The sequence below is a fragment of the Periplaneta americana genome, chromosome 12 (assembly GCF_040183065.1).
Source record: "Periplaneta americana isolate PAMFEO1 chromosome 12, P.americana_PAMFEO1_priV1, whole genome shotgun sequence".
Taxonomy (NCBI): domain Eukaryota; kingdom Metazoa; phylum Arthropoda; class Insecta; order Blattodea; family Blattidae; genus Periplaneta; species Periplaneta americana.
In genome coordinates, this window is record NC_091128.1 from 8,791,185 (window position 1) to 8,811,677 (window position 20,493).

At 34.0% G+C, this 20,493-nt stretch overlaps 2 long non-coding RNA genes across 3 annotated transcripts; one reads left to right on the plus strand and one right to left on the minus strand.

The window, feature by feature from the left end:
- Positions 1-772: 772 nt before the first annotated feature.
- LOC138710151 (uncharacterized) lies at positions 773-4,164 on the plus strand. Of its 2 annotated transcripts, XR_011335111.1 has the most exons (7): positions 773-1,147; positions 2,002-2,192; positions 2,392-2,450; positions 2,599-2,658; positions 3,393-3,454; positions 3,557-3,683; positions 4,025-4,164. It is a non-coding gene; the product is annotated as an uncharacterized lncRNA (long non-coding RNA). The 2 variants fall into 2 exon arrangements; XR_011335110.1 differs by having other exon boundaries at positions 3,393-3,683.
- On the minus strand, positions 3,526-8,915 carry LOC138710150 (uncharacterized). The gene is made up of 2 exons (XR_011335109.1): positions 8,493-8,915; positions 3,526-7,737 (listed from the first exon to the last, which is right to left on the minus strand). It is a non-coding gene; the product is annotated as an uncharacterized lncRNA (long non-coding RNA).
- Between the last annotated feature and the right edge of the window lie 11,578 nt (positions 8,916-20,493).

A 20,493-nucleotide genomic window follows, 5' to 3' on the forward strand; every position in this document is an offset into this window, starting at 1 on the left:
TCGACCAAGGACAATGCGGCATTGCTACGAAGTGACGCTGAAATGCTGTAATACATGTCAAATTAACTTAATTTGCGGTAACAGTAGATTCTGTAAGTGAGTGTCCAGATGTGGAGCATAGAGCTCTAACAAGCGAGCGGCACTTTGTTCTATTCTTGGCTAGGTACGCCTACATCTTCGACAGGTAAGATAATGTGCATGATATATGAGCCGTTCAGAGTAGAAGTGGTGCAAGTCAAAAATGTGTAATGAGGGTTAAAATAAACATTCTGTAAAATACAGCGCAAAGTAGTAACTAATGTTAAATTTATTTAAACCATTAGTAGTCAGTCGATAGTGAGAAGGCCATATTAATTGCTACTTTGCGCTGTATTTTACAGAGTTTTTACTTTAAACCTCATTACAGAATTTTGACTTACACCACTTTTGCTCTGAATGGCTCATACATTTGAAGATGTAGCGAGGCAACCCTCCGCCGCTCTGATGTCGGCCAAGTGCACAGATGAAGTGTCGGAAGTCTACCCCTCCTTCTTCCTGACGCGAGTCAAATTTTAAATGATACGCATAAAAACATGTTGATTTCCAATTTTACTTAATTTGAAGCTGCTTATTATTCCATATTTCTATTGAGATTATGAAATTTGCGGTAATTTTGGAATACGTTATATATTTTTGTATTTTTCCAGCTTTTTCCACATTGATGTGGATCACTGTTATACCCACAGAAGGCTTGTTCAGCCAGGTGTGATAGTAACGGATAGGTGAAAGACTTAGGGCCTGTACTACGATCGCCTGTTAAAGCTCCAGATTCGTATACTCCAGTTTAGCAATCTGGAAGTTAAATATTTTGTTCTGTACTACCAGCGGATTTTAACTGCAGGATTGTTATCCGGAAGATAGTAACATTTTTATTACGTTGGCAATGAAGTTACTGAAAATGTAGTGAAATTTATTGCGTTGGTATACCTTTCCCCGCGTATTTCATGTTTATGTTCCGTGTTTATATGGTACTATTTATTTTGAGGTTTTATTGTAAGCATTATTGTTATTATTTATTATAATGCTGAAGCTCCAGCCAAGAAAATAACAGAGTGAAGAACAGAAACTTACACATACTGTATGAAGAAACTTTACATGGAAGCAAAAGGTAAGATTTTAAAGGTTATGTTTCTTTTCGAATAGTAATAATTCCTACAATATGATAATATTTTGGTTTTAATTAGTAGGCCTAAAGAGGACGGGTGCGGGTTCCAGCAAAAGTGCGTTTGGGACTCCATAATCATTGTTTTATTCATGTGTAACTGCACAAGAAGTGTAGGTGGCAATTATTTTTGTATTGTAATTAATATTAAGTGTGCTTTCAGTTTGTTGTATAGCCTACATTATTAGTGAATAGGGCCTATTTCGGTAATTTTTTTAGAAATAATGTACTCACGGCTTCAAATCATGGGTCGAAGGCATAGTAACTCGTTTAAAAAGAAACGTTCACTGTTACTGATAATAATGAATGCTGTTTTTGGCCTGGGATTTCTAACCAACATTAGTACAGCAAGGTACACTGTTCCTAGCAAATTACCAATATTTCAGTATGTTAGGCCTACGTATTTTACTGTTAGTAAATGGGCGGATATTTTGTATTAGGCCTATAATACCATTCGATCACAGATAGGGCCTAACATTATTTTTTAAAAGAACAGCATGAGGTGGAGAGACGTTTCCACTAAAATGCAATATCTGTTGCTGCTACCAGTTCGACTATAATCACTCACTGTAATGCACATTCAACACCTCGTAAAATAACACAGAAACAGAAGATATTCAGTTTTTTCCAAAGTTTCTATGTACAGTATAGTCATGTTTGATATTGTACTGACAATCGTCCATTAAAAGCTCTTGCTTATTTAAGTATAGAAACTTAGATAAGGGAAAAAGAGAATTACAGTATATCTTCTAATGTTGTAGGTTGCATATGGAATTAACCTAGTTTTACTTCCTTTTTAGTAATATAGAATGAAGCATGGGAAGAATATAGTAACATCAGCACAAATACAAGGACCTGAAAACAGCTGAGAAGCAAATTTGAATTCTTGGAAAAGAACACAAAGAAAATTGCTGCTGCAGAGAGACAATGCAGGCTACAAACAATTGGAGCCCCTCCAACTGAAGCAAAACCAAATCCAAACTTAGCCAAGGTAAGTGATTTAATTCTCCTATCAATTGAGTGATTTCTCAGTGATTTTTATTAATATTCAATGCATAAGTTCACTTATATGTTAATTTATACAATTATTACATAATAAGCAGAGGAAATTGTATAACACAAGTTTGAATTCTTTTTATTTATTTATTCATTCATTCACTCATTTATTTATTTACTTACTTTTGTTACAGCCGAAGTAGTAACTAAACCAAGTTCCACTGATACCAGTGCAGCTAATAACACGAATGAGGTTAGTGTGTAAGGAATTAAGAGTCAGAAGAAGAGATGATGAGCTTTAGAGATAAAAGAAAATATTAGATTCTTGAAAGTTGTTATACAAATTTAATTTAATGTCGGTATTACTTTATAATACTATTATTTCTATTATTACCATTCAGGTTCACAGTGCAATTCTCTAGTTTTTGAAGTGAAACTGGACATCCCAACAATATCTCCAGGTAATTTGATTTATACTACAAAACATTCTTTCACATTCTACGTATGATCCTTTTCCAATCTGAAATAGCTGTAACATGTAAACACATTTTCAGCCAACATGTTGAAAATAAAACTAACACACATACTATATGAAATCTGCAGCAAGCAGTAGATAAATTAGATGCAAAAGTTAAAAAAAAAAATGTTAAAATATAAATTGTACATAATGATGAAATGGTCACAAGAAATGGATGTCATAAAAACTAAACATCATTGTATTATAATATTATGTGGGATTTGAGTGGGAATTTGAAATTTATAAATGTAGGCCTAAAAATAGAAAGTACACTAAACTGAAGAATTTATTTTGAGATTTCTCTGTAATGGGTTTGTAATTAGATTAGGCCACATTATGTTAAGTTGTATTTCAATTTTACCGTGAGGATTCTCATTTTGAAACTTGTGAATGATTTTTTGTGTACAGAAAAACTGAAAAATATCTTTTCATAAGGTAAAACAGAAACTGACTACACTCTATTTACAATAGAACTATTTGCTTGGTTTTCTCTCTCTCTCTTTTTTATTGCAGCTTCACTTTCTTATTGTTAAAAATGAGTTTGGATTAATAGCACGTTAGAAAATACAATACTGTTACAGCTGCTGACTTTGAAGTGTCCACACATTTATGATAAAACATCATCTTTCTCCAGAATTAAATATCTTATGAATTAATTCCACTCTTAAAATATTACAGAGTCAGCTGGTGCAGCAGGTGAAGGTCTTCCACTGTACGGGTATTTTCACAGTGTAATGAAAGTAAGTTTTAAGTGAAATTACTGGTTTATTCAGTGTAGGTAGTGTAGGCTAAACTCAGAAAGATCTGAATATAAGCATATATCCCTCTCTTAAATATTTCAGCTGATAATGGGATAATAGCTGATCGAGTTACACCCCAAGGATGCTTAAAAAAAAAAGAAAGAAAGAAAAAGCAAGCCCCTGAGGAATGCATTAGCCACATTGAAAAATCTTTCTCCATCTGTGAACTGTAAGTTTAATGTTGACTTACTTTTACTTGAGATGTTAGAAATTCATGAACTTCAGTACTATTACAGTGATTTCTTTAAAAAATACATTAGTTGAAAGTTGGAATCTAACATTATAACATAGAATGATTTGAAATAAAAGTAAGTCATATCCTCATGTTTGCAAAGAGATGGGGTTTGGAATATCAAAAGTAAGATTTGGAGTTTTTACATTACTTTTTCCTCCTCTTTAATGAATGGTCTATCTACAAAGACATCTTCAATTAGTGGCAGAAAGTAAATGCTACAATAATGACCCATTCTTTATGTTTTAACAAAAAATATGTTTAATTTTGTTGACCAGATTTGTTTGACCTGGATGACTGGGAGATTACTTCTTCTCATCCTTCTAATGGAGTGATAATCTCTTGCAGCTGTTCTTGATCTCTGTGGTCTCTGGCCTCTGCTTTATCTGCTAGTCTTCAGGATTAGGTTCGAGTCAGGTGATAATTATTAACTAATCTAAGGTTTCTGGTTGGGTTCGGGTCTGGTTCAGATCAGGCCGAGACGGGCCGGGCCTAAGAATTATGGCCCGTGCAGATCTCTAACAAATGGGGCTTATAGCTGAAGTTGGCTCTGCCACAGTTTTCCAAGTTTTGTGTATTTGCATATGTATTTGTGTTGTGTTTAATTACAGTTACTATGTACTCTTATGTATTAGCCTGTATATTATTAATTTGTAAATATGACATGTACCATAGCATATATAATGAGACAGTGGATGTAATACATGATTATGCTTATTGTGTCTCCTGAAAAATGTCGTGTTTTGTTTACACAAAATAAATAAATAAATTTTAAATTTAATTGCAGCTATAGTGCATCTCTCTTGCTTTAAGTACACATTCACAGAGTACCTGAATACAATTGAAGCGTCAGCTGGAACAACGTTGTAAGTTACAAAATTTTCATTCGGTGTGTTTCCGTGTAATAATGTTGTATGTCATGTTACCTTGCTATACTCCTTGGCTTGCAACTGTCCATCAATGCAGTACGTGAAATTTGTCCACTCAAAAGTTTGCTACCCTCATAAGAACAAAGTTGTACGCATATACACATTTTTGCAGCTCCTGTAAATTTTACCAAATATAATTTATAACGTTGTTCCAGCCGACGCTTCAATTAATGTGCCTCTTGAAAAATGTTGTTTTACCATATTTTGCTTATGTAAAATAAATTTGAATTGCATATACAGTGCATTTTTATTGTTTTAAATAGCCTACAGTGTACCTGGTCATAATTTTTAAAATGTATTTATCAAACCTTTGTGTTTGAATCATCTTAGCCTGTTAAGACATCACTGTGAGGGATCCAAGCAATAAAATATATATAAAAAGTAACGATATGAATATGTTTGCATACATGAATCACTAGGCCTAGCGTGAATGAAACAGCTCCCTTGCAAAACATAAATGCCAATTCCAAAACTTTCAGGAAATGAAGAAAAACTGTCACGTCTAAAATTTAATAAACTGTTACAGTTTGTTAAATAATAATACTGTATATAGCAAGCATATCTTAAGTCTGATTAATGAAATATGTTAGGCCTACTCCTACTGGTGAGCGATATATGCAAGGAAGGAGAAGGGAACTTGGCACCCTACCACATTATCTCCTGACAGTTGTCTCATGAGCAGACATCGGATTCTAGGGCAAATGCCTATTTTGTTTCTTTAGGAGAAAAGTAAAAATAATTATTAATATTTGTGTTTCATGGAAATTGAAAGGTATTCAAAGAGTTTTATAGTGCCCTAAAATGTCCTAAAACGGTTATTAGAGCCTAATTTGTTAATATTCGCCTAAAAATGCCTAACTCACTGTAAAGTTTCGCATTTTACTCTTACTTTTTATAATTTATACATGCATTCACTGCGAAATTTAAGGCATTTAAAAAGTGGAAAGTTTGCTTCACACCGGCCATGAAACCATTGATAAAGGAAACAAAATGTTTTGAATCTCACGACACTCGCAATAGATTTCACCGAATTTAACATGTTTGGAGGCATAAATGCCGACAAAGAACCAACCTTAGTTTTGAAGCAGGCAACAATCACAACATGTGCTGCTACCGATTCAGAGATATTCTATATTATAAAAATGACTGTTTTCGGTCTGAAACCGATTAGCTGTACTGCCCTTCAGAGTGTCATAAAATCACAATTTTTGGAGAAAGAGTGTTTTTGAAATACTTATGAAAAGTCGTAAAACTGCGAATTAATAGGGTAAACCATTACAAAATATTTAAAAGAAAGCCCTCCTAGTGTTAACACTACCAGGAAATGCAACAATAAGTGGAACTTTGTATTTTTGTCCAATTGAATCTCAATAACAGCGGTTCATTTGAATGCTCGTTAACAGTTGCTCTTTCCCTCACCTTATTTGTGTTGAGAAGTTTTGAGCGGTAGGACGTTTTCCTGTGAAGTTTAACGTGATAATGCCGAAAAATATAAGTGCAAAATCTACATTGATCCGGCAATGGCTAACAGAATATTCAGAATTCACTTATGATGGAAAAATAATATTCTGCAAGATTTGTAGTAAACAGGTATGCAACAATAGTTGAAATATATAAATTCTATTAATTTTAATGAGTAGGCCTATAATATTTATACATTGACCGAGCTATCCTGAGGTATAATTCTTTTTAAGACCACTACACTTTAACCTTTTGAATTCTCCAGTCAAACGTATGTACTCATAATATTCAGTTCTTCCTTACAACTTTGATAGCAATTGCCGGGATGATATTCTTATATTCTAATTGCTTAGCTGGCAGCTTTTCACGCTACTAATTTAGCTTCTTCTGCATGAAAGCGTGTGTGAAAGCAGTGAAAGATTGTCTGAATGACTCACGAGTGAAAAACGATATTGCCTACATAACATCAAACTTTTCTTTCATACCTGCAAGCATTGAACAATTAGAAAGTGAAAAACAATCTCTTTGTAGCCAAATAGCAATAGTAAAGGAAGCTCAAGTGAACATACATTCTGCTTTGGGCGAAACTGGGAAAAAAGTTAAAAATAAGAATGTAGGATTTTCATTGTTGGAAAAGGTATCAAGAGTGATATCGGGGGAAAGTGTAAATGTTCCAGTAAGTATTGATGTTTCTATTGTACCTAATTTAAAATTTGCGCCTCTCACATCAGTTTCGGTTGAAATAAGTTTTTCTGCTTTCAAAATGATTCTCAGTGACAAAAGGCAAAGGTTAACTGTGGAGAATTTAGAAAAAATTCTGGTGGTGTACTGTGCAGATAATTATAATAAAGTCTGAGCATGGAACTGAATTTCAATAACTTAAAATGAGTAATCTTGATATCAATAATCATTATTTCATTAGTTTCAATATATTAAATTTGTGCAGCTCTGTTTATAAATATAATATAGTATTCTTTTTTAATGTTTAAACATACTTTTTTGTGCGTATTTTAGTGTATAACTAAAAATTTCAGTGAAAGAAATAAGTATGATACCTTGATGTGCCTAAAATGCCTATTTTCATTAAAATAGAGCCTAATTTTACAAATTTTGAGCTTATTTTAGGCGCCTAAAACTGCAATTTTTAGTGCCTAAAAATCCGATGTCTACTCATGAGTGATGCCTTATTGGTATTCCAATCTATCTTCGGAGAGTTGACTAAACAACTAGCAGACACAAAATGAAACAGTTCTAGGAAAACTTTAATCAAGACCTATAATATATACATAAAACCTGTATTAAAATACTATTCAGAAGTATTCGTAACAGCATCAAAAAGAGACAGAATCCCTTGGGGGGGGGGGGGGGGGAATAAGCCTTGCACTTAATTACTGGAGCAAATAAAACTACTCCCAATGAAGCATTGAAAGTCATCACTTCAATTAAACCAAGCAGCAAATGCAGCACTAGCTCGATTGACAACAGTTCCTGCTGTAACTTCGTGGACCCCACAAAAATCTCCTACTGTTGTCAATGTTCTCCCAGTGGCATAGAATCTCAATACCAGTAGTAGTTGGTCCATTGGAGGTAAGGCATTATTTCTGGAAAAATGTATAAACAATGAGATTTGGTTACAACTTTACCGGTAAACCTTTACAATAGCGTTACCAAAAGAAGGCAAGGACTCCCTACAGGATAGCCTGGAAGAGAGAGGTTTGGATGTAGTTTTGACATTTTTTTTTAGACAATTGTAAATATATGCAAATCATACTAACCTGTCACTAACTCGATCTTACGAAAACTTGTCTTTTCCCTTTAATTAGTAAGAAAACACAGTAATGAAATGAATGTGTTGCCCTTCCCTGCCGCCTACCCTTCTATCTCGATAGAACGATCCCGCCTACCCGTACCTCTCCACCGCACTCCACTTTCACAGCAACTTTCCACCTTTATTTGGGAAATTGGTGTCGGCACTCAATTTTTCTTTCGTTTATGGTACATATGACTTGACTAGAACCGAAATATGTGAATACATTTGTATCTTAATGTGGTAACGCAATTGTGAAGAAATGGTAGTTTACCATATAAAGGATTTTGATATATTATATACTGTTATTATTTTTTATATAAAAGTATTTTGAAACTTTATTATTGTAGGTTGCCCTATATTATTATATCAATCACCTTCATACCTTGTAAGTGCAACAGAACACCTGTATGAAGCAACATTCTAACCTCACTTCTACTGTATTACAGGTTACTGTACTTCAAAGTAATTATTATAGTGCTATTATATACAAAATATTGATTTAATACCTACCGAAATAGTGTAGCTTATTATTAACTGTGTACTTACGAGCTGTGTCTTGTTTCAGTTGATAATTGATTTCATGTAGTAGGTTTCGTTATTCGAAACTGTCTAAAAAATTTCTCGTCATCCCATTCTTCAAAATTATTTGGACGGGGCCTAATTCGTTTTGCTGTTCTGATATAACGAAGCATCTGCTCCAGAACTTATCATCAGAATCAGTATCAAAATTAAATTGATCCTTCAAATCACCAGCTGTACAACGTGCAGCCATCTTGATTTCAACACCGAGTTCCAACCTCCGGATAACGCCAATCTGCTACTCTGCCTCCCGGATTGCTAATCTGGAAGTTTAGCCTCCAGATTGCACATAACCAAAAGTCGTAGTACGCAATTACAACCCAACTTCCGGATAAATATGCCATCTGCCGGATAAGTTTAAACTAGAACTTTATCCGAGAGTCGTAGTACAGGCCCTTAGCGCGGTAGATGGGAAGTGATGTGAAGGATTAACTAGGGTTGAAAAGGTGTCGAGTTGTGGCCCTTTAAATTGGTACTTCGCTTGGAGAGATTTCACAAACATACACTCAAGTTTATACACAAAATTTTCAAATGTGTATAATAAAACCAGACGTTTGCAAAAACATGCAAAATCCAATGTAACTAGAGTTTACTACTATTCTGAAAAAAAAAAATGAGAATGATATGTAAGGCATTTTGCACCAAGAGCCAATATGTGCATTTCATTTCTTTGTTTACCTTACTTTATCTGGTTACAAAACACAGCCAATAGCGTTTGAAACTTATCTGTTGTCATACTTCGTTGCCTACAAAGAGATTTTTGAATGCTGAAAATTATCGTTTAACATCACATGAAGTTGTTGACTAAATGTTTGTGTACAAATTGTGATTTTGTAAGATTCAGGTTGAAGCAAGCCATTTTTTTCTCGTTATTTTCTACAATGAGCACAGTGCTGCAACCAAGATATTTCGAAAGTATCCTGCCTAGTTTTGTCTTCACACTGGTCCCTTGTGTGTGGGAAATGTGTTGTTAGGATTCTAACATTACCAATAATATTTCTGCAGGAGGCATCACGAACAGATTCACACAATCCGTACACATAATAAAATAATATCATGCACTTGACCAAGGCTATCTCTAGTAAAGGCTGCGGCGTGCGAAAATTGGCAACGTCGGAGCGACGTGCTACAGTCGGTCACTCGCGCCATTCATTGCAAGGAAGTTATCTGTGATGCTTGTCATTAGAATGTTAAATTAACGGTTATAAGTAGGAGATTATATTTGTGTCGTATGTGAAAATGCCTAGTTCTTGTGTGGTACCCGGGTGTAAAAGCAATTATGCCTCGTCAATTAAAACGGAGGGCTATGTTCGATCATTTAAATTTCCTAAACAAATTGCACTTAGAGAAGAATGGATTCGTGCTATTCCACGTGCCAGTTGGAAACCAAATGACAGATCCATTGTGTGCATAAAACATTTTCGTGATTCCGACTTAATTACCGTTGAAAAATATGTTGATAAGGATGGAAAACAATGTGAACGTGTACTTGGAACTCCCATTTTAAGTGAAAGTGCAGTTCCAAAACTATTCCCTGGCTTGCCTTCTTACCTCAGCATTAACGAGAGTGTGAAAAGAAAATCTCCGGAGGAAAGAAGAAAGGAAGTGGAGAAGCGACTGAAGACTGCAGAAGAAGACGAGAAAAGACGAGTTGAAGAGGAAAATATAGTTACTTCCTATGAAAACTTTTTCTTAAATGTGCGTTCGAAGGTTCTGTCTTATTCGCAAGACTGGCGTGTACATACAAGTGACAGTGTTTGTATGTTATATAAATTAGATTTTACAACTATTCCCAAGATTGGTAGTAGTATTAGAATAAATAAGGATCTTACTACTGAGGTTCATGTCAACGGTGGAATAATGCCTAATGCAAGTGTACTTACTGACAACAAACTTATTTTTAGGAACTCAGTTCTGAGTGAATGGAGCCAGTTACAGAAGGCGTTTAAATACTGTGACAATTTTCATGATGTCATTAATAATGATAAGAGTTTTTTAATTAACTTGATAGATAAGTTATTTGAAAAGTTGAAGTTTGTATTAGAAAACGGTGTGGATGAGAGTTCTGATAAGGCATTTAAAAAACTCAGTCTACTCCATGATCAGTTTTTAATAACATTTTTTAAAAAGCCAAAGTACAATGTCACAACAATACTGAATGCATTTTTAATTTATATGCAATCTGTAAAATGCTACCAAGTTATTAGGTTAAATAATATCTTGACACTGCCTCATCCAAGAGTTTTACAAAAATTAACTGCAGCCTTCTCTATATCTCCTAACACGGAAGTAGAAACCAATAATTTCCTGAAAAATATGGTTGAGGGATTGTCTGAAACCGAAAGAATCGTAAATTTGCAGGTAGATGAGATTCAGGTGAAACAAAGTTTAGACTTCAAGAATGGAAGTATATTTGGAGTTGCAATGAATGATACGGAAAAAATTGCTAAGACAGTGGTTTGTTTCTTAGTTAGTTCTGCATTCGGTAGCTTTAAGGAAGTTGTGAGACTAATTCCAGTAAAACAATTAAAGGGATCTGAACTAGCAGCATTTACAAAAAGTGTAATACAACAGATTCAGTTATATGGTTTGAACGTTCTGTCTGTTATTAGCGATAATAATAGAGTTAACAGAGTCATGTTTAATGAGTTAACAAAAGGCTCAGATTCTAAGTATTATTTCCAAGTTGAAGGCAACCCCTTTAAAACATTTGTACTTTACGACAGTGTACATGTTTTTAAGAACATAAGAAACAATTGGATTAACCTAAAAAACCCTTCTAAGATATTTTACGTCCCTTTTTGGGCCGATCTGGAATCCTGTAGTAACGAAGTTATTGATGTTAATAACAATGATTTCAACAAAACTACTGAAGCAAAATTTACGGACATTATAGAGTTGTACAAAAGAGAGTCAAATTTACTAATAAAGGCAGCTCCAAAGTTAAGTCACAAGACTTTGTATCCAAACACTTTTGAACGTCAGAAAGTGTCTCTTGTAGCTAATGTATTTCATGAAACTACAGTTTCAGCACTTCATAAATACGAATGTACAGGTATAGCTTATTTCGTAAAAATCATATTAATGTGGTGGTATATCGTTAACACCAAGCGACCTCTAACTCATATTTTGAAACTCAATGAACTGCAACAACCATTCTCTGACATTCAGGATAAAAGGCTAATTTATTTAACTAATTTCCTCTCCTGGCTTACACGATGGAAAGAGCTTGCTGATGAAAACTCTCTATCAGGCTGTTTAACATCTGATACTTACAATGCACTGTATCATTGTACCTTTGTTTTAAAAGAAATAATAGTTTATGCTCTTAACGAGTTTAATGTATCCTATGTGTTACCAGGGAAATTTGAAAATGATAACTTGGAATTGAGATTTGGACAGTATAGGCAACTTGCTGGAGGTAATTACAATATATCAGTTACTCAAATTCTCGAAGCTGAAAAAAAAAAAAAGAATTAAACATGTTCTTGGTCTTCGTTCCGCGAGATATGGGGCTGTTACCTTCTCAAAGAACTTCATAGAGCTTAGTGAACGTAATGATAATGATACAGAGTGTAAAACTATTGCTGTACCACAACATGAAATGTTTCTTGAGATTCTAGAAGAGAATTATCTTGTAAATATTCAGTTTGATGAGTCTGGCTTTTTGTACATATGTGGTTACGTAAGTTTCAAGCTCGCTGCAAATGTAAATTGTACTTACTGTACTGAGTTTTTAGTTAATAATGATGACTGCCAAGATGAGTATTTCCAAATACTGAACAGGGGTCGGCTTTCGGTGCCGTCTGACATAATTTTGTCTATAGGGAAGCATGTAGTGGGGATTGCACAAACTCTTGTATCAGTTAAGCATGAAAGCAGGTTTTTGACTGTGTGTGATCAGACAAATGTTGTTCGCCACTTAAGTGAAATTGCAGTCCAGAATGACGTAATAATATCCAATGCAATTCAAGAATCATGCTTCTGCGGCAGCGATCGTTTGAAGTTTGTGAAGAAGGCTATAAAAACAATTAGCTATATAGTTCTGAGTAATTATTGTAAGAAAAGAACTCAATCTGTTGAGTCACACAACAACAAAAGAAAACTTAATATTCTGTCTTGAATATTTCCCTCCAGGCGTTAGAATATGTTAAAGATTTAATATGTGAATTGTATTCATTGTATTTTTTTGTTTAGGGATTTACCAACCCTTGAGTGCTAATAAAATGCATTGTAAATGATTATGCATGATTGATTTCATTAGGTTAAACATATTCTATAATTAGAACACAATCTGAAGAAAAGTAATATTCAGTATAATATTTCGTTATCATGAAATGTGTTATTTAAATCGCTAAAGATTTCAGCTTCATTCAGCCCATCGTGTTTAGATAAGACTCTCTCTAAGAACAGCACGTCGGCCGACCGAGAATGCGGCGTTGCCAAGTCTAAGGCCTCAGCCTTTACTAGAGATAGCCTTGACTTGACACTCAGGCTGCTGGCGTGCCAACAGAGAAAATATGGTTATTTGTTTAAGTCAGGTATGTAGGGATGTTTGGGAATGCTTCTTGTTGTGCAGCAGTGCAAAGGAACAAAGGCAGAGAGTGGTTGTTCGGGCTTTTCCACACCTACCCTTCATATGCAAGGATTTTCTGCCATAGAGTAGACTTAACAAAACAAATATTATGTGCTTACAAACAATCCGAAATATTATATTTTTACGAAATATGCTAATTTGGGGTTTTCTGACGCAAAATCCTGAAAATATACTACTTTGTATGATCAATAGTTTTTTTTATATAGAAGAACGCCTGAAATGTGCAAACATATGTAAGAGTAACTTTAAATATTCGTCATTACAGGCGTTCAAAACATGTATAAAATATTTTTGCATGCCTTGCTTACGAATCCTCGGCCTATTAATATATGACATTCAATGCAAACCAGTGAATGCACGCTTAACGATCACGTTCATTTTGCTCTTTGCAGAAATACAATGTGTCGACTATGAAGCAGAAGAGGAACTAAGAGCAGAGAAGAAGAAGAAGATGAAAAAGCGTAGTATCTTCCGTAACCTATTTTGTTGTTTAAGACGTAAGAGAAGTAAACTTTAAGTGTATGACTAGAGGTGGAACAATTCCTTTCTAGACAAAGTATCAGAACAACCATGACATTCAATTTGAAAATACGTGCTGGTGCTTATTCCGTTTTAATAAAACTGCACTGGAGTAAGAAACGTAACTTCAGTCGCAAACTACCAAACTATTCACTTAGGAAGACACTACAGTGTTATTGAACGGTACCTTGTTTACGAAAAAGTTGTTCCATCTCTACTTATTAAAATAGAGGCCACTTCATAAATGGTATTCCTAAGGAATTAATTTTACATGTCTAATGTATTCAGATTAACTGATAACTTAGATAAGTTTCAATAACAATATTTCACATTATTATTATTATTATTATTATTATTATTATTATTATTATTATTATTATTATTATTGCACTTGTATTAATTGTAGAATTGGTTGAGTGCCAGGTTAAGATAAATTATTATTATACTATTATTGTTTATTATTATTATTATTATTATTATTATTAATGCACTTGTATTAATTGTAGAATTGGTTGAGTGTAAGAGAAGGCCTTAAGGCCTTAACTCTGTCAGGTTAAGATAAATTATTATTATTATATTATTACATTATTATTATTACTATTATTATTATTACTATTATTATTACTATTATTATTATTACTATTACTATTACTATTATTACTATTACTATTATTATTACTATTACTATTAATATTATTATTATTGATTATTATTATTATTATTATTATTGATTATTATTATTATTATTATTATTTTGTCTTTTAATGCCTATTATTCTCCGTATATTCCTCTCGTCCTCATTGCAATCCTTTAGTAACGCTTCTATACGCCTTTATATTGCTGTATTCCGCTTCCTTGTTCTCCTTGAATTTTTCTTATTCTCCTTCTATTTCCTTTCCTACTAATATTCTCCTCGTCTTCTGGTTTCTTTCGACTTCCCCTTTTCTCCTCGGCTTATCTCGTTTTCCTTATAATTCCCTTGTTCACCTTTAGTCCCTTGTTCTCTTTGCATATCGTCTATTCTATTTACAATAACATTTTTCCTAATTATATTCACCTTATTCTCTATGTATGTCTTCATTTCCTCGTCTTCTACTACTTCTGCTTGCATTCGCTGCTGTGCTGTCGTTTTATTCTAATTGTTAATATTGCATTCTTCTTATAGTTCTTATATTCCAATTGTTCCATTTATATTCCTCTTATTCCCCTTGTGCTGTGCCCCTCGTTCTCGTTCTATTAATCTTATCCTCCTTGCGTTTCATGTTCTCATTGCACGACCTTTTCCTCCTCGTATTCTTTTTCTCCATGTCTTCAACGTTCCTCTCTGTTTTCGCCTCGTTTTGCTTGTATTACCAGTGTTCCGAGATGATTCTGTCCGACGCCGGCGTGGGTATCCGGTGTGGCTTAGTGCATCAGCACGTAGAGCTGAAAACCCGGGTTCAAATCCCGGCGCCGGAGAGAATTTTTCTCCGTTCCATTACTCTTTCATCGTATGATGACGCAGAATATCTGCATGGAAATATCATATGTACTTCGGTACATTAAAATAAAAAAAATATATATATATATATATATATTACTTGCTATTACTTGTTCAATTCACCTATCACTTTTTCACTTTATTGGATAACATTTACGGTTCACTATCACTACTTGCACTCACTTTCTACCTCCTCTCTCGATTACATGCAACCCTAAATATATTATTTACTTATTATTTCCACTCTTATTAGCTTAATGCTTTTCTTCTCATTGATTTATTCTATCCATCTTCTCATTAACACTTCACTACTTATTCCTCTATCTTATTCACATTTCCACTTCAGTTACACTAATTGACCTAATCCTCACGTTTTGACCGCATCTAATACCACAGACTAAGTCAGATTTCTCTTTTAGTTCATTTATTACACTTCATTCCTTGTTTCTTTAACTACCACAAAACTCTCTGAACGTTTATAGTTTCCTCTAGTTTTTCGCACATCTTTAGTAACCTATCAATATCTCCCACGGTTGCTGGACTTGGATCATCTGCGCTCTCGTTCTCTGTTATATTCTCGACTTCTTTCTTCTCTTCGTCGCACTCCCTTTCGTAACTTACATTCGCAAGGACTCCTTTCCTTATACTCTCCATATTCCCCTTAGATGATTCTCCTGTTCTTCCCAATCCTGGATTCCTCTCCTTCTCTCCCCTTCTTCTTCCCTCTATTATCCCCTCACTTGATTAATATCCATGAATAGCTCCCCTTCTTCACTAGACTCATTCATCATTACACAGATTAAACCTTTCTTTCTCTTATCATTGGCATACTTCCTTCCCGCTTCTTCTTTGAAGTGTGCTTCTCATTGTCTGCTAGCTTGGTAAAATTTTGCTTGGTGATCCGTTTTTTGCTCCCTGGTTCGATGTCTTCTTTCTGCATGTCGCCTTCTTGCTCCGACTCCTGCTTCATCATTTTTCGCTCCATGCTTCACGTCACGTTCGGATTGTAACAGCTGTTTCGTCCCTTTACTCGGTATTAAACCAAACCATTGCTTTCCAACATTTCTTGACTTCCCATATTGTGCATTGCGAATCTTCTATTCTCTTTAGTTTGTACCTTGTACATCCCCTGGTCCACTACATATTCTACATTAACTCCAATGCTGTCCTTTGAAGACGGTTGCTCTGTTCGCTTGATTTCATTCTCCTCTTCTGCTTTCGATTCCTGCTGCGCGTGTTTGTCAGTCTGCCTCTGATGTTTCTCTGCCACGTTATTTAATCCAAATTCCGGATGATTTACGTTCTCCTCACAAAATTCCAGGTCATAGTTAGTACCTACCATTGACTTTCAGTTTGTCTTCATATATCTTAGCAAAATGTCCCTTATTTCTAGTTGCTTTCATGAACGGTATCAGTGATTTGCGTCTGCTTCTTGTTTCATAGTTTACGTCTTTTTCAACCCTTATTTTCGTCTTCCTTAATTTTTTTAAATTCCTTAAGATTATATCTCATGTTCACATGCTTGCGAATGATATTCAAATAGGTCTGAATCTTCCTTTCCCAATTCTGTACGTCTGTTCAATATGGCTTACTCTCACATCGATACCAAAAATCTTCTCGCACACGTTACATATAGTCGCATATGTATCCATTTCGTATTCATGACCCTCTTCTTCGACCCCGAAGAATATTAAATTCTTCTTCCTTTGCATATCTTCATAATCTTTGATTTTCTCTTTCATTTGCTCATTATTCCGTATCAGATATTCAATCTTCGCACTGATGTCTTCCATTTTACACTTCCAGCTTTCTGATGTTATATCCATTTGTTTTTTCAAGTTTTCTGTACTATTCTGCATTAGTAATCCTCTATTCCTAACTCCATTTCTCCCCTTCTTTATCACTTCCCGTTGTAGCACTTCATCCATTTTATACTGTAACTTATGCTTTACCACTCAGTCATAGGTCAATGCCTCTCTACGCTGTTCGGTCCTCGCTTCTTCAGCACACGTCCATACTCGGCCAAAACTCGCTGATGACTGCTATTCCCATTATTTCCTTCCATTCCCCATTCTATCATTGTATGCACTGTGTTCTTATATTGTTCTTTATCTCGATATAATCCATTTTTCTATTTGCATTCACCTTCTTCTCCTTGTATTTCCTCCTTCGCTTAAATTTCAACCTGTTCTCCTCGTATCTCCGTATTCTCCTCGTATTTTCCCTGTTACCCTCGTATAACTCATATCCTAATATTTCCCATATTCTCCTCGAATCCCCTTATTCTCCTTCATATTTTCTCTATTCACCTCGTATACTCCGTATTCCCCTTCTATTCCTCGTATCCCTGTATACTCCTCGTATTTTCTCTGTCATCCTCGTATAACTCATATCCCAGTATTTCCCATATTCTCCTCGTATCTCCGTATTCTCCTCGCATTTTCTCTGTTATCCTCGTATAACTCATATCCTAGTATTTCCCATATTCTTCTCGTATTCCCCGTATTCTCTTCGAATTTTCTATATTCAACTCGTATACTCCGTATTCCTCTTCTATTCCTCGTATCCCCGTATTCTCCTCGTATTTCCTCTGTTATCCTCTTATACCTCATATCCTAGTATTTCCCATGTTCTCCTTGTATTCCCGTATTCTCCTCGTAGTTCCTCTGTTATCCTCTTATACCTCAAATCCTAGTATTTCCCATATTCTTCTCGTATCCCCGTATTCTCCTCGTATTTTCTCTGCTATCCTCTTATACCTCATATCCTAGTATTTCCCATATTCTCCTTGTATCCCCGCATTCTCTTCGTATTTTCTCTGTTATCCTCTTATACCTCATATCCTAGTATTTCCCATATTCTCCTTGTATCTCCGTATTCTCCTAGTATTTTCTCTGTTATCCTCTTATACCTCATATCCTAGTATTTCCCATATTCTCCTTGTATCCCCGCATTCTCTTCGTATTTTCTCTGTTATCCTCTTATACCTCATATCCTAGCATTTCCCATATTCTCCTCGTATCCCTGTATTCTCCTCGTATTTTCTCTGTTATCCTCGTATATCACATATACTCGTATTTCCCATATTCTCCTTGTATCTCCGTATTTTACTCGAATTTTCTCTGTTACCTCGTATACCTCATATCCTAGTATTTCCCATATTCTCCTCGTATCCCCGTATTCTCTTCGTATTTTCCCTATTCACCTCGTATACTCCGTATTCCCCTCCCATTCCACGTATCCCCGTATTCTCCTCGTATTATCTTTGTTATCCTCTTATACCTCATATACTCGTATTTCCCATATTCTCCTTGTATCTCCGTATACTATACAGCATTTTCTCTGTTACCTCGTATACCTCATATCCTTTCATTGTAAAAACCAATAGAAAGCAGCAACAATGTATAGTATAATATAGTATAATAATAATAATAATAATAATAATAATAATAATAATAATAATAATAATAGTAATATTTATAGTTATACTTATAGTTACAGTTATAGTTATAGATACAGTTACAGTAACAGTAATTTGTATAGTAGTAGTATAGTATAATAAAGTAGCTTATTGTGTATAGTATATTGTATAGGCCTACTGTATAATATGGTAATGTATAGCATACAGTATAGTATAGTATGGCACACAGTATAGAATAGTATAGTATAGTATACAGTATAGTATAAAGTATAGTATACATTATAACATATAGTATAGTATATAGTATAGTATATGGTGTAGTATATAGTAAAATATATAGTGTAGTATGCAGTATAGAATATGGTATATTATATGAAATAGTATATAGTATTGTATAAGGTATAGTATTTAGTATAGTATACAGTATAGTATGTAATATAGTATACAGTATAGTATATGGTATGGTATATAGTATTTGGTATAGTATATATTATAGTATACATTATAGTATATGTTATAGTATATAGTATGTATAGTGTACAGTATAGTATAGTATAGAGTATCGTGTAGTATATGTAGTAAAATATACAGTAGAGTATAGTATATAGTGTAGTATAGTATAGTATAGTATAGTATAGTATAGTGTAATATATTATAGTATAGATTATCGTATAGTATATATAGTATGGTATGGTATAGAATAGTATATATAATATAGTATACAGTATAGTATAATATAGAGTATCGTATAATATATGTAGTCTAGTATACAGTATAGTATAGTTAATAATATAGCATAGTATAGTATAGAGTATCGTATAGTATATATAGTATGGTATACAGTATAGTATAGTATAGTATATAACACAGTATGGTATGGTATAGAATAGTATATATAATATAGTATACAGTATTAATATAATATAGAGTATCGTATAATATATGTAGTCTAGTATATAGTATAGTATAGTTAATAATACAGCATAGTATAGTATAGAGTATCGTATAGTATATATAGTATAGTATACAGTATACTATAGTATAGTATAATACAGTATAGTATAGTATAGAGTATCATATATATATACATATATATATATATATATATATATATATTGTCGTATAGAGTATAGTATATTATAGTACAGTATAGTATGGTATATGGTACACTACAGTATTTAGTACAGTGTAGTATATAGTATATGGTACAGTATAGTATATAGGACAGTGTAGTGTAGTGTAGTGTAGTGTAGTGTAGTGTAGCGTAGTGTAGTGTAGTGTAGCGTAATGTAGTGTAGTGTAGTCCATGTGTTGTGGGTCCCTATCACCACGGCATGGCGCGTCCTCAGGTTGCGGATAGAGGAGACGGCCTCCAGATATGGAGGGTAGCTGCGAATATATTGAATAAGCAGTCGTGGACAGCCGATAAGGGGTGGTCCTCCAGCTTGGGGGTTGGACGAAGGGCTAACAACCTATGACCGTAAAAACCAGCTTGTTACGAAACCATACAATAAGCCTCGCAAATGAACCTCCAGGTTTTTTAAAAGACATTTGTAAGTAAGTATATTATTGCATAGTATAGTATGTTATAGTTTACAGTATTATAGTATATAGTATAATATAGTATAGTATAGTATACAGTGTGGTATATTATAGTATAGTATTATAATGTACAGTATAATATAGTATAGTGTGGTACAGTATAATATATATATATTATAGTATAGTAAGTACAGTATGGTATATAGTATAGTATTATAATATAGCATATAGTATAGTATAATATAGTATAGCATAGCATATAGTGTAGTATATAGTATGGTATAGTATAATAGTATAATATAGTATAGTGTGGTATAGTACAGGGACTTCATTTCATTTTTACTAACATTTTTATTGTACCTGAGTTTTTGAATGTACTTCACTCCCACCCCCTCTACTAATGAAGTTC